Source organism: Diospyros lotus, chromosome 8 (assembly GCF_014633365.1).
Source record: "Diospyros lotus cultivar Yz01 chromosome 8, ASM1463336v1, whole genome shotgun sequence".
NCBI lineage: Eukaryota > Viridiplantae > Streptophyta > Magnoliopsida > Ericales > Ebenaceae > Diospyros > Diospyros lotus.
Genome location: NC_068345.1, coordinates 38,591,444 through 38,606,439, shown reverse-complemented (window position 1 = coordinate 38,606,439; position 14,996 = coordinate 38,591,444).

The following is a 14,996-nucleotide window of genomic DNA, read 5'->3' as shown; positions in this document are numbered from 1 at the left end:
TGCTGACGTGGCGATGATGTGGCCATTGCCATGTCAATAATTTTGATGAGAAATTATCCAAAAATCACTTTAGTGACCATATTACAAAATATTTTAAAATTTTGTTATCACTTTACAAAGAATTAAAATTTAGTAACCAAATTAAAAAGGACACAAAAGTTTTGTGACCTTTGTATGATTTACCCCTCCACTAACATTTAAATTGATAACTAAATATGTTTTAAGTTATTATTTATATAATAATTATGTATTTAATTTTTAAAAATTAATAAATTATAAATTAGTGTTTAACTAATAAAATTTTTATAGGTGTTGATAAATTATATATAATTATTAAAAAATATATTAATATAATATTTTATATTTAAATTTAAATTTAATTTATAAACATATTAATATAATATATTTTATATATATATATATAGAGAGAGAGAAGGGTGATGAATGGAAATGAAGGAGGCGGCGATGCTATGATAGAAGTTGGAGGCGTCCATGGACTCAAGTTTGTAAAGTTTAAGGGTAAACATAGTTGAAAATATTAGAATTTTTAGAAAACAAAATTGTAAAATACTTATTCAATGAAATAAGTTGTAACAATATTTTGAGAAAATATGAGAGAGTTTTTCTAATATATTATTAAAAGAGCGTTTAATTTTGATAATATTTAAATTCTTTAATTTTTAATATAAATATAATTAAATAAATTATAAAACATTTAATCTTCGCCGACAGCTTATAGACAATCAAACCGCTCCCCAAACACCTTCTTAGTCTGTCCAAATTCCAAAGTTATAACATATTACCATTTACCCCAATCATCAAATTTGTTTCATTCCAATAATGAAATTAATAAAATTCAAATATGAATATGGTAATTTGATACAGTTTCTAAATTTTAATTTAATTAGTTAGAAGAGTGGATAAATGATGAAAATTAATAACGAAATAAATAAAAGAAGAAAAATAAGTAAAATTTAGTAATAGACATTTAAATTTGATATTATATAAGTTTTATAAAAAAATAAAATTATCTATAAAAATTTTGTTGACCTATTTGTTAAACTAATTTGGTATATTATTTTATTTAAAAATAAAAATTTAATATATTAGTTGATAATTTTATTTTACTTTTAAGTTATTTAAAAATAAAAATATAAGTAATGATAAAGATGATGTACAACTTAACAACGATTGCCAATACTTTTAGGGGGTGTTTGGTATGAGAGAAGTTTTTAAATTATTGGAATTCATAATTCCTGATAAAGTTTTTGGGAATCTTTGATTTATAGAATTTATACAATTCTATATTTAGTTAGATTTAAATATTTTTAAAAATATTGGGTATTCTTTTTGAAAAATTTTACATTCTTATATTTTGTTTAAATGCAACATTTTTGGAAATTTATATTTTTTTTAAATTACCCTTATTTGATTTTTTTGTTTAAAAATGATAAATTCATTCTAATATATAAAATATTGGGACCCACAACCTTTTAAGAAATCAAAAAGCGTCATTTTTTTACACATTATGTATATATGTGTGTGTATATATACATAATATGTTATACAAACATATAATATTTGTATAAAATTATATCGTGAAAAGGCTATGGGATTCTAAGAGGGTAAGGGATGTTTTAGATTTTTTATTTGTTAAAAACTTTCCCAAATCCATGGTAATCCAAGATTTCCAACCCCATGAAAATCTTTTTGTGGGAAAGTTGATTACAAATAAATTATAGGAATGTTATTTTTTTAGAATTCTTTTTTTAAAAAGTTGTACCAAATATAAGAATGTACATTCTCAACCTAATATTTCTATAAATTTAAAAAAAAAAAATTGGTACTAAATGCTCCCTTAAACAATCATTAAGCAGTAATAAATGTATTTTTTTAGAAAAAGTTTATTCATTATATCTTATTTTTAATATTTAAATATTTCTATTAATTGATTATAGATATATTGTGTTTGAAATTATTTAATCACAAGTAATAAAATTATTTAAATATTAAAAATAAGATACAATAAATACACACTAGTTCTTCACCTGTGCAATGCACAAAAAATAAATTCACAAACAGAGACATAAAAAATATATAAACTTTCAATAAATATTGAAAACACCACAATTTAGTTTTATTAAATTATAAATATCATAAGAAATGGAATTTATAATAATATTAAATATTACAAATTTTTAAGAACTTCTTTGAATACAATGTTTGTGGTTGAGTTTATTTGTTCTCATTTTTTTCAAATATTAGTATCTTTAAACCATTTTGACTTATAACTTTTGATACAATTACGTATGACTAACCATGACTGAATACTAATTTTTTCAAATAAAGTCCTACATGCAACAATAATTGCCTTGACTTTTGTTGATGGTCATATATAACATAAGATACAATCAAAGAAAATTGTCTTCTCTGAAACTTGAACAACAATCTTGAATCCGATGGAATCAATGACATCCTTTAAATGAAAATCTTGTGTCCTGATACACACTTTTCAATTTTTAATATTAGATAATAGAGCAATCTATGTGCAAAAATAGAACAATTTAGAATCTGAATATTGCATAACACGTTTTCAGAGGAATTTAATATTTAACACGTTTTTAACTGGAAGGAATATTACTTCCTGAAAAAAAAAAAAAACTAAAGGCAGTTTTTTGGCAGAAAACTATGTGCAATAATATTGAAAATATGAATTTTGATTTATACTATTGAAATTTAATTTATGCAATAATAACAAAACATTGAAAATAATGAAAACATTAAAAATCATGGACGATTTTTTATGACTTAATTAATAGTTTAAGTTGTCTATTCATATTTCTCATAAATAATATTTATTTTTGATTGATTGAGGGATTAATTGATGAGAATATATGATAGAAAATATTTATTTTTGATTAATTAATTACATTGGAAAATCCATTGGTTATTACTGATGCACGTTTTTCAATATTCAATATCAGATAATAGAGTAGCAAAAATCAAATAGTCCATGATCTAAATATTGCATAACACATTTTTAGAGGAATTCAATAACATGTTTTTAACTGGAAGGAATATTATTTCCTGAAAAAAAGAAAAACTAAAGATAGCTTTTTGGTGGGAAACTGTATGCAATAATGTTGAAAATATGGATTTTGATTTATACTATTGTAATTTAATTTATGCAATAATAACAAATCATTGAAAATATTAAAAAATATGGGCAATTTTTTATAACTTAATTAATAGTTTAAGTTGTCTATTTATATTTTTCAAAAATAATATTTATTTTTGATTGATTGACGGATTAATTGATGAGAAGATATGACAGAAAATATTTATTTTTGATTAATTAATAACATTGAAAAACCCATTGGTTATTGCTGATATACACTTTCCAATTTTCAATATCAGATAATCGAGTAGTTTATGCGCGAAAATGAATAATTCCGAATTTGAATTTTGCATAACATGTTTTCAGAGGAATTCAATAATACGTTTTTAATTGAGAGGAATATTACTTCTTGAAAAAAAAAAACTAAAGATAACTTTTTGGTAGGAAACTGTGTGCAATAATATTAAAAATATAGATTTTGATTTATACTATTGAAATTTAATTTATGCAATAATAACAAAACATTGAGAATATTGAAAATATTAAAAAAATATGGATGATTTTTTATCACTTAATTAATAGTTTAAGTTGTCTATTCATATTTTTAAGAAATAATATTTATTTTTAATTAATTGAGAGATTAATTGATGAGAAGATATGATAGAAAATATTTATTTTTGATTAATTAATAACATTGGAAAATTAATGCAAATTTTAGAGGAAGTTTTTGGGCGAAAATTGTTTACAACAACTCTATTACTTTAATATATATTAAGATTATCTAAAAACAAGATACATTTATTGTCCTTATTTTCAATTATATCCAGATCACCCTAATGTAAAATTCTCTAGGTTTGTCTCTAGTTGATTAATTTAAAATTGAGTTTATTTAAGGTTTAAAGTGATTTTTATTAAAGATAACATATATTAAACCATGCGTAGAAAATAAATAAATAGATTCGGTGACAAGTTAATTTATAAAGTGAATTAAAATCTAAAATTTTTACACCCAATTCTAAATAATGGGATAAAAGCTTGTTATGTTGATATTATTGTACTGATGTAGACAACTCCAATGCACACAGTCACCCATTGATCTTTTTGATGTTTTTGATTGTGTAAGGCAAGGTTAAGATGGGAGCTAGCTTGCGTGCTAGGCTAAGCTAGCGGGCGGGTGGATAATCGAGCCAAGTAAGAGGTTTGTAAGGGCCCACTCTTGAATATTCCCGCTAGCATAGGATATTCGAAAGGAGGTCATCACAGAGATGATATAGAACAAATCATAAATAAATAGACATCTCATTTCAATACTAGCAGCGGAAACTAAATTAGGGTTCAGTTACATTCCTAATATCTCATGAGTTTGGGCTCGAAGGCCATACAAATAAATAAGAGGCTCTATTGTTAACTAACAAAATAAAAATCATTTTGTATATATATATCTATACATATCTATATATATATAAATGATATTTAATTAAAGAAAGAAAGGGAACGCTTATGGACTTTTAGCACCTTTATAATATGAATATATTAAAATAAAATAAGACCTAATAATCCTATTTTCTCTTGGGCTTTAATGCCTCAATTTCTCTCTCTACTGTGTGCACGTATATGAACTCATAAATGGGTGGATTGAATATGACTTGGGGGGATAGTCAAATGTAATAGTGAGGGGAAGAAACTTCCATCCGGCCACCCTTTCTCATTTATATATATAAGTATATATGGATATATATATAAATAGGCCAGCTGGAATGAGGAAACAGACGAACTGGATATGAGTATATATATAAATATACATAAGTGGGTCACCAGTAAGCTGAAACAGAGGCAACACATGGTGCTAAATATATATATGTAATTGATTCAAACAATGCATAAGAGGTTTTTGGATAGCATGAATGTGTATATAAATATGGGTCATAGTTCACATAGGCACAATACATCGAATAGAGTATATATGTGTATGTATATATATATAGTAACTGGTTGCTCGGCTGGAACAGGGCATTCTAACAGAGCATGTATACATATATACATATAAGTGGGTCTCTGATTTCGGCTAATATAAGGACTCACCAAACAAGGTTATACACGAATATATGGAGATATACAAGTGGGTCACTCGGCTGGGCAACCATAGAGGCTGTTCGCATATATATATCTATATGTATATAGGTGGGTTTAGCTTAGAATAGAACAAGAAGGAGCCGGAGCATGTATATATATATATAAATATATATATAACACTTACTTACCTTACGGAAGAATAGACTCTTGAAAGAAATATAAGTGGCCATTCCAGAAATAAATTTAGGAGTAAATCAAACCCCATTTCGATACATCAAAGGACAACAAGATGCTTAGGAGAAATTTCCAAAGAAAGAAAGAAATGTTATAACAAGAGGAAGAAGAAGATTAAATTACTTGCAGAGAGAGAAACATGTATATACTTATATATATATATGGATATATTTGTAAACGTCCAGGAGACAGAGCTTGCCCAAGAATTTGATGAACATTAAAGAGAATGTGGGAAGGAGCTTGCCTGAATCGATCCAACGGAAGAGAAGCAGTTGTGACTTTCCTTCGCAGCTCCAGTTGCCAACAGAAAATGGGAGAAGAAGGCAAGGAAGAAGAAAAGAAAATGACGGCCAAATAAAATAGGAGACAGCAATGGTACAGTATTAGGTGCATAGAAAAGAAGAAGGATAAAGTGAGAGAAAAGGCTGCAAGTTGCGCCTATTTTTAGAAATAGGCAGATCTGCCCTTCTAGTGGACAGCATTTTCTGGGGTATTTCAAGCATAGATGCTTTTATTATTATTATTATTATTATTATTATTATTATTATTATTATATATATATATTTTTATATAAAACCTAAATTTCCTTTACCATTGGACTCAGCCCAACTCAACAATTTATTGGCCCATCTAAAAGCCCATAATTCCTCCACTAACTAAATTGAGTCCAAAACATTAGTTTCCTAAATTCTTAAAAAAATTAGACCCATATACTTAAATTCATGATCACAAGAACCATAAAATAAGATTGTACAATCTAAAACTATTTCTACGCCCTCAAAGAAATTTACCATTAAATATTAAAATACTTAGACTCACATTTAAAATACCATTAAACTAATCTTAAGTGTTAAAACATTTAGACCCACTTTAGGGCCGTTACAATTTCTCCCTCCCTTCAAAGAATTTGGCCCCCAAATTCGTACCTGGTCATGCGAAAAGCTGGGGGAAAAGACGTCTCATCTCATCCTCACGCTCCCAAGTAGCCTCGTTTGAAGAGTGACGCTGCCACTGAACTTTCACAAAAGGAATCGACCGATTCCGTAGCACCCTCTCTTTCCGTTCCAAAATATTGATAGGTTTTTCCTCATATGTGGCATCTTCCCCGACTTTTATAGCTTGATAATCAATGGCATGTTGGGGATCCGGCACGTACTTCCTCAACATCGACACATGAAAGACGTTATGTACACCGGACAACTGTGGTGGTAAGGCCAACCTATAGGCCAAAGAGCCAACTCGTTCTAGGATCTCAAAAGGTCCAATGTAACGAGGACTAAGTTTCCCCGACACCCCAAATCTGCGTACGCCCTTCATGGGCATCACTCTTAGCCATACATGGTCCCCAGCCGAAAACTCCAAGTCTCTCCGTCTCTTGTCCGCATAACTCTTTTGTCGATCATGGGCGGCCTTCATTCTTGCTCTGATGATGCGAATCTTCTCTGTTGTCTGTTCCACAATCTCAGGCCCCAACAAGGCTCTATCTCCAACCTCCTCCCAACAAATGGGTGATCTACATGGTCTGCCATAAAGCGCCTCATAAGGTGGCATACCAATACTAGAATGATGACTATTGTTGTAGGCAAATTCCACTAGTGTCAGATGATCATCCCAACTGCCATGAAAGTCTAAAACACATGCCCTCAACATGTCCTCCAACGTTTGTATAGTCCTCTCTATCTGTCCGTCTGTCTGTGGGTGAAAAGCGGTACTGAACTTTAACCTCGTCCCCAAGGCATCCTGTAGCGCCCCCCAAAAGTGCGAGGTAAAACGGGGATCTCGATCCGACACAATACTAGATGGGACCCCATGCAATCTCACTATCTCCTCGATGTACATCTTAGCCAGACGGCTCAAAGGATAAGTCTTCTTAATTGGCAGAAAATGGGCTGATTTAGTCAAACGGTCTACTATCACCCATATAGCATCATACCCCTTTGTCGTCCTCGGCAGCCCTGACACGAAGTCCATAGATATGTTGTCCCACTTCCACTCTGGAATGGGCAAAGGCTGTAAAAGGCCTGCCGATTTCTGATGTTCTGCTTTAACTTGTTGACATACTACACATTGGGACACATACTTGGCCACATCTCTCTTCAATCCATCCCACCAAAACTGTCGTCGTAAGTCCTGATACATCTTCGTTGTGCCGGGGTGAATCGTATAACGAGACTTATGCGCCTCCGATAGAATTTCCTTCCTAATCCCAGTATCATCAGGTACACAGATCCGGTCCTGAAATAGTAACATCCCATCGCCCCTCTGACTGAAACCCATTGGGGAAAACTTTCCCACATCTACCAAGATCTGGGCTAGCTTCACATCACAGGACTGTTGTACCCTAATCTGCTCCATCAAATCTGGCTGTACCCTCAGGTACGAACAATACACTGTAGGTCTCTCATCGGGTCTGAAAATAGACATCTCCCCCATCTGCCTTAAAAACATCCACTCATGGACCATCATAGCTGCTATGTGAGCTCTTCGGCGACTCAAAGCATCTGCCACTACATTGGCCTTCCCCGGATGGTATAAAATCTCACAATCATAGTCTTTCAATAGTTCCATCCATCTACGTTGTCTCATGTTCAACTCCTTTTGTGAGAAAAGGTACTTTAGACTTTTGTGGTCAGTATAAATCTCTATCTTCTCTCCGTAGAGGTGATGCCTCCAAATCTTGAGTGCAAATACCACGGCTGCCAATTCCAAATCGTGTGTGGGGTAGTTCATCTCATGCTTCTTCAACTGTCTCGAGGCATATGCATTTACTCGCCCATCTTGCATCAACACACACCCAAGGCCGAAGTGCGACGCATCACTGAAGATGGTAAACTTCTCCCCACTCTTGGGAATAGCCAATACTGGCGCTGTCGTCAATCTCTTCTTCAATTCCTCAAAGCAACGATCACATGCCTCGTTCCACTCGTACTTGACTCCCTTCCGAGTCAACTTCGTCATAGGCAAGGATAGTCGGGAGAAACCCTCAATAAATCTCCTGTAATAACCGGCCAGTCCCAAGAAACTTTTGATACTCATCACTGAGGTTGGTCTTGGCCAATCCATCACTGCCTTCACTTTCTCAGGGTCCACTGAAATACCCTCACCGGATACCACATGCCCTAAGAATCCCACCTGTCGTTGCCAGAAGTCACACTTACTAAACTTGGCATATAATTGCTTTTCCTTAAGTCTCTGCAAAGCTAACCTGAGATGGTTCTCATGCTCTTCCAAGCTTGGCGAGTAAATGAGAATGTCATTGATGAACACAATGACAAAACGATCCAAGTACTCCCTGAAAACCCTATTCATCAAATCCATAAAGACGGCCGGAGCATTCGTCAGCCCAAATGGCATGACCACAAATTCGTAGTGGCCGTACCTAGTACGAAATGCAGTCTTCTGAATGTCTCCCTCTCTGACCCTTACTTGGTGATACCCCGACTTCAAATCAATCTTAGAAAAGACTGAGGCTCCACGTAGCTGGTCCAACAAATCATCAACTCAGGGAAGAGGATACTTGTTCTTCAACGTTACCTGGTTCAACTGGCGATAGTCTATGCATAACCTCATGGATCCATCCTTCTTCCTCACAAACAAGACCGGAGCGCCCCAAGGTGAAGCGCTAGGGCGAACGAATCCCTTCTCAATCAACTCCTCAAGTTGCACTTTCAATTCTTTCAATTCATTTGGGGCCATTCTATAAGGTGCCTTGGAAACTGGCTGGGTTTCTGGCATCAAATCTATGGAAAACTCTACCTCCCTCAATGGCGGCAACCCTGGCAACTCATTAGGGAATACATCAGGAAACTCACGGACTACTGGAATGTCTGATAGTTCTGTATTGTTCTCCTTTCCCGTGGTCACAAAAGCCAAATATGCTTCACATCCATGCCGCATCAAATTTTCAGCCTTCATCGCTGATATCATAGGTGTGGAACTCATCGGTTTAATGCCTCGATACGATATGACTGGCTGATGGGGTGACTCAAAGTGGATAACCTTACATCTACAATCCACTTTGGCATAATGTCGGGATAACCAGTCCATGCCCAAAATAAGATCAAAGTCATGTATGTCTAAGATTATCAAATCCCCGGGTAACTCCTTATCATGCACCATAATCTTACAATCTCTATAAATTTCATTCCCCACTAACTCGGCTCATCTCGGTGTAGACACGATCAAGTAATAAGGCAGTAATGTACTAGAGAATGGAATGTGGCACATAATCCTAGGTGCAACAAATGAATGTGTAGACCTCGTGTCAAATAAAACACGCACATCAATGTCATATAGGGAGAGAATACCTTGCACAGTGTCCTTTCCCTTCTCTGCCTCTGCTGACGTCAAAGCGAATGCTCGTCCCTGGGTGTGGGGTCGACCAATGTCTGTGGTGCCCTGTCCTGGTGGCGGTGCCAATGGTGGTGCTGTCCCCCGAAGTCTCGGCACTGATTGCCTTTGTCCCATCTTGTTGCCTTGGTTCCCATACCTCTGTCCTCCTTGTTGTGGTTGTTGTCTGCAAACGTTAGACGTATGCCCCTTTCTTCCACACCGGTAGCAAGTCACCTCCCTGTTGCCCGTTATACCTTTCCCTTGTGGACAATCGTTCTTCATGTGCCCCAACTGCCCGTAACCGTAGCACGCCTTACATACACCTCGATGTCGCTTCCCACAAGTGGTGCAGGGAGGAATGTCAGCTACATTAGCAGAAAACCCCGATGCTCCATTCCTTTTCCTATCATTGCCTTGCCCTCGAGCTGGACCTGATCCCCTAGCAGCTACCTGAACTGCCCTTAGCTCACTCCTCTCCTTCTCTATGATATGTGCCCTCTGCACCAGTGTAGCATAATCCGTGATCTGTGCACCAGCTAGGTGAAATCTGATGTCCACTCGCAAACCTCTTTGGAACTTGGATGCTTTCTTTTCCTCGGTACATACCAACTCAGGAGCAAATCGTGCTAGAGAGATGAACTCCTCTTCATATTGCGCCACCGTCCTATTGCCCTGTGTCAGCTCAATAAACTCATATGTCTTCTGATCTCGGATCCAAGCTGGGAAGTAGTTGGCATTGAAAAGCTCTTTGAACTCCGCCCATGACGGCTCCCTGCCCACAAACCTCTGTCGAACTGTCTCCCACCACCTCTTGGCTCCTCCTTGAAATAGATATGTAGCCAACTGTACCTTCTGGGTGTCATTGCACCCTATCGTCCGGAGGTGCTTCTCCATTGCCATCATCCACTCCTCTACTGCCAAGGCGTCGGTCCCTCCACGGAACTCTGAAGGTCTCAGTGCCATGAAATTTCGTACCAACTGGCTCCCGGTATTGCCATCCACTCCATGGGGCTCCCCCTCCTGTGGCACTGGGTTTGATGTCTGACCATTAACGTTCTCATTCAGGATGGTTCATTCCTTGCTCTAGGTGGTACTTGCTCCTGCCTTCCCTGATGTGCCATAAAATTCTCAAAGTGCCACAACATAGCAGTCATGGTGCCCCTCAGCTCACCAACCTCCTGGCGTAAGTCTGCCACTGACTCCGCTGGAGTGGCCGGTGCAGGTGGAGGTGTAGGGGTAGGAACAGGTGCAGGCTCAGGAATGGGTCCAGGAACTGGAGTAGGGATGGCCTGGTTGCCTCGGGCACGGGTCGACGGTCTTCCTCGTCGTCCACTCATTTCCTGCATGCCAAATGACCTTTTAGTATTCCATCTTAACTTAGGCTTACTAGACCATTAGACACAATTCTAACTCTACCCAAACCTAGGTGTACGGAGACTTCGCTCATTTCCTAACCTATGCTCTGATACCAAAATTGTAAGGGCCCACTCTTGAATATTCCCGCTAGCATAGGATATTCGAAAGGAGGTCATCACAGAGATGATATAGAACAAATCATAAATAAATAGACATCTCATTTCATTACTAGCAGCGGAAACTAAATTAGGGTTCAGTTACATTCCTAATATCTCATGAGTTTGGGCTCGAAGGCCACACAAATAAATAAGAGGCTCTGTTGTTAACTAACAAAATAAAAATCATTTTATCTCAAGCCTCACCTAAACACCAATCAGGATCTTCAAGTTAGGACGCGTCTCCGTACACCACTATCCCTGGGCCTTAGTCCCACTGGACTCGCCCCCGAAAATGGTCTTTCCTTTACCTGGAATGGCAAGGAAGATCAAGTGAGCCACAAGGCTCAACAAGTTCGAAAAACAATGAATAGCGAACAGGAATCAAGAATATGGTGACACCAAAAGAATAATCAGGAACTCGATAGCTTTATACAAGATTCAAAATTTATGACTTTATAAATTTCAATTTAAATGCATCATGTCACTATATATTACTATGAAAATGTGCATATGAAATTAAGTGTCAGAATCAAATCTTGTAGGCTCGCAAGCCATTAATTCACATACGCCAACGTGCATTCATGTAAATAAAATTCACAAATAATATGGAGCCAACCTGCTAGGCTATGGCCACCTCGTCCTGCGCCAGGTGCTCTAGGGTACCCTTTCCCTCCGCACAAAATAATAGGTGCGCAAAGATAAATAATATTGTACCACATAATATGATCATATTGAATGCATGTGGAATGTGTCACGCATTTACTTCCACATCTATATAAACATCATGAATTTCATCTCACAAACCGATACCATAGTTATATATATATTTTATACCCATCTTACGATACTAAATAGTTTTTCCACTCATATCAAGTATGCACACGAAATATAATAATTTACTCATAAATCAGTTTAATCAATTTATTAATGAATTCTTTACAATTTATTTGTATGCATACCAAACATTTATATATGTATAATTCTATACATAAATTCGAATTATTCAATTTAAGACATCAAAATCAGATACAATATATATATATAAACATAATTAAAGAAAAACCAAAAAAAAGTCTTCTGTATAAACAAAAAAGTTCCCCTTTACAAACATTATTAAGGGAAGGAATTATTTTATGTATATATATATATATATATTATTTGGGTTGAACTTCAATTCTTTACAGAGGCTGCGTGGGTGCTTTAACATGTGTATATATATATCTATATATATATAAATGATATTTAATTAAAGAAAGAAAGGGAACGCTTATGGACTTTTAGCACCTTTATAATATGAATATATTAAAATAAAATAAGACCTAATAATCCTATTTTCTCTTGGGCTTTAATGCCTCAATTTCTCTCTCTACTGTGTGCACGTATATGAACTCATAAATGGGTGGATTGAATATGACTTGGGGGGATAGTCAAATGTAATAGTGAGGGGAAGAAACTTCCATCCGGCCACCCTTTCTCATTTATATATATAAGTATATATGGATATATATATAAATAGGCCAGCTGGAATGAGGAAACAGACGAACTGGATATGAGTATATATATAAATATACATAAGTGGGTCACCAGTAAGCTGAAACAGAGGCAACACATGGTGCTAAATATATATATGTAATTGATTCAAACAATGCATAAGAGGTTTTTGGATAGCATGAATGTGTATATAAATATGGGTCATAGTTCACATAGGCACAATACATCGAATAGAGTATATATGTGTATGTATATATATATAGTAACTGGTTGCTCGGCTGGAACAGGGCATTCTAACAGAGCATGTATACATATATACATATAAGTGGGTCTCTGATTTCGGCTAATATAAGGACTCACCGAACAGGGTTATACATGAATATATAGAGATATACAAGTGGGTCACTCGGCTGGGCAACCATAGAGGCTGTTCGCATATATATATATATCTATATGTATATAGGTGGGTTTAGCTTAGAACAGAACAAGAAGGAGCCGGAGCATGTATATATATATATAAATATATATATAACACTTACTTACCTTACGGAAGAATAGACTCTTGAAAGAAATATAAGTGGCCATTCCAGAAATAAATTTAGGAGTAAATCAAACCCCATTTCGATACATCAAAGGACAATAAGATGCTTAGGAGAAATTTCCAAAGAAAGAAAGAAATGTTATAACAAGAGGAAGAAGAAGATTAAATTACTTGTAGAGAGAGAAACATGTATATACTTATATATATATATATATATGGATATATTTGTAAACGTCCAGGAGACAGAGCTTGCCCAAGAATTTGATGAACATTAAAGAGAATGTGGGAAGGAGCTTCCCTGAATCGATCCAACGGAAGAGAAGCAGCTGTGACTTTTCTTCGCAGCTCCAGTTGCCAACAGAAAATGGGAGAAGAAGGCAAGGAAGAAGAAAAGAAAATGACGGCCAAATAAAATAGGAGACAACAATGGTACAGTATTAGGTGCACAGAAAAGAAGAAGGATAAAGTGAGAGAAAAGGCTGCAAGTTGCGCCTATTTTTAGAAATAGGCAGATCTGCCCTTCTAGTGGACAGCATTTTCTGGGGTATTTCAAGTATAGATGCTTTTATTATTATTATTATTATTATTATATAAAACCTAAATTTCCTTTACCATTAGACTCAGCCCAACTCAACAATTTATTGGCCCATCTAAAAGCCCATAATTCCTCCACTAACTAAATTGAGTCTAAAACATTAGTTTCCTAAATTCTTAAAAAAATTAGACCCATACACTTAAATTCATGATCACAAGAACCATAAAATAAGATTGTACAATCTAAAACTATTTCTACGCCCTCAAAGAAATTTATCATTAAATATTAAAATACTTAGACTCACATTTAAAATACCATTAAACTAATCTTAAGTGTTAAAACATCTAGACCCACTTTAGGGCCGTTACAAGGTTGGCCCATGTGTTAGGGCCAAATTGTGAAAAGAGGATCGAGTCGGGAGAAATTCGTGTGTCAAGCAAGGAAATGGTCTACCACACTCAGCCAAGATAAGGGGTTTGTGTGTTGGGTAAGGCGAGGATCAAGCAGGGTCATTGTTGTATTCGAGATTTTGAGACTTCGAGTTAGAAATATAAAAATAGGCTCTTGAATTGTAGTACACTTTTAAATTTTATTTTTTTATAATAAGATATCAAAAAAATAAATAAATATTCATACCATATCAAAGAATAAAATATTTTTTTTTCAAAATGATCAATTAAAAACTACTCTTTTTATAATTTTGAAGACAAAAATATCAATCAAATAAATATAATCAAATTGTTTGAGCATTTTTTTAACAGACAATATAGTCTATCCATTCAATCTGTCTTATCACATAGTATATCCCAAAGGGTTAGCTATTGCTCGCGTGTCTTAGCCCATTGTCTGATAAATTAATATAACATTTTAATCTATTTATGTATTGTAATTAATCCTAACTTTTAGATAACACCAAATCAGCATATATATATATATATATAACGAATTTAGGGTTGAGCATGAACCAAACCCAATTGGTTGTAGTATTATAAAAGTGTTAAAATAAAAAAATAATTATTGAGCCTTAATTATAATAAAGAAAAGTAGTGATTTACATAAGTGTTTTTGAGAGAAAGAAAGATTGTAAGAGAGAGAGAAAGAGAGAAATATTAGGCATTATCTAAATTTTAGAGAATGAGAGACTTTATACAAAAGCAA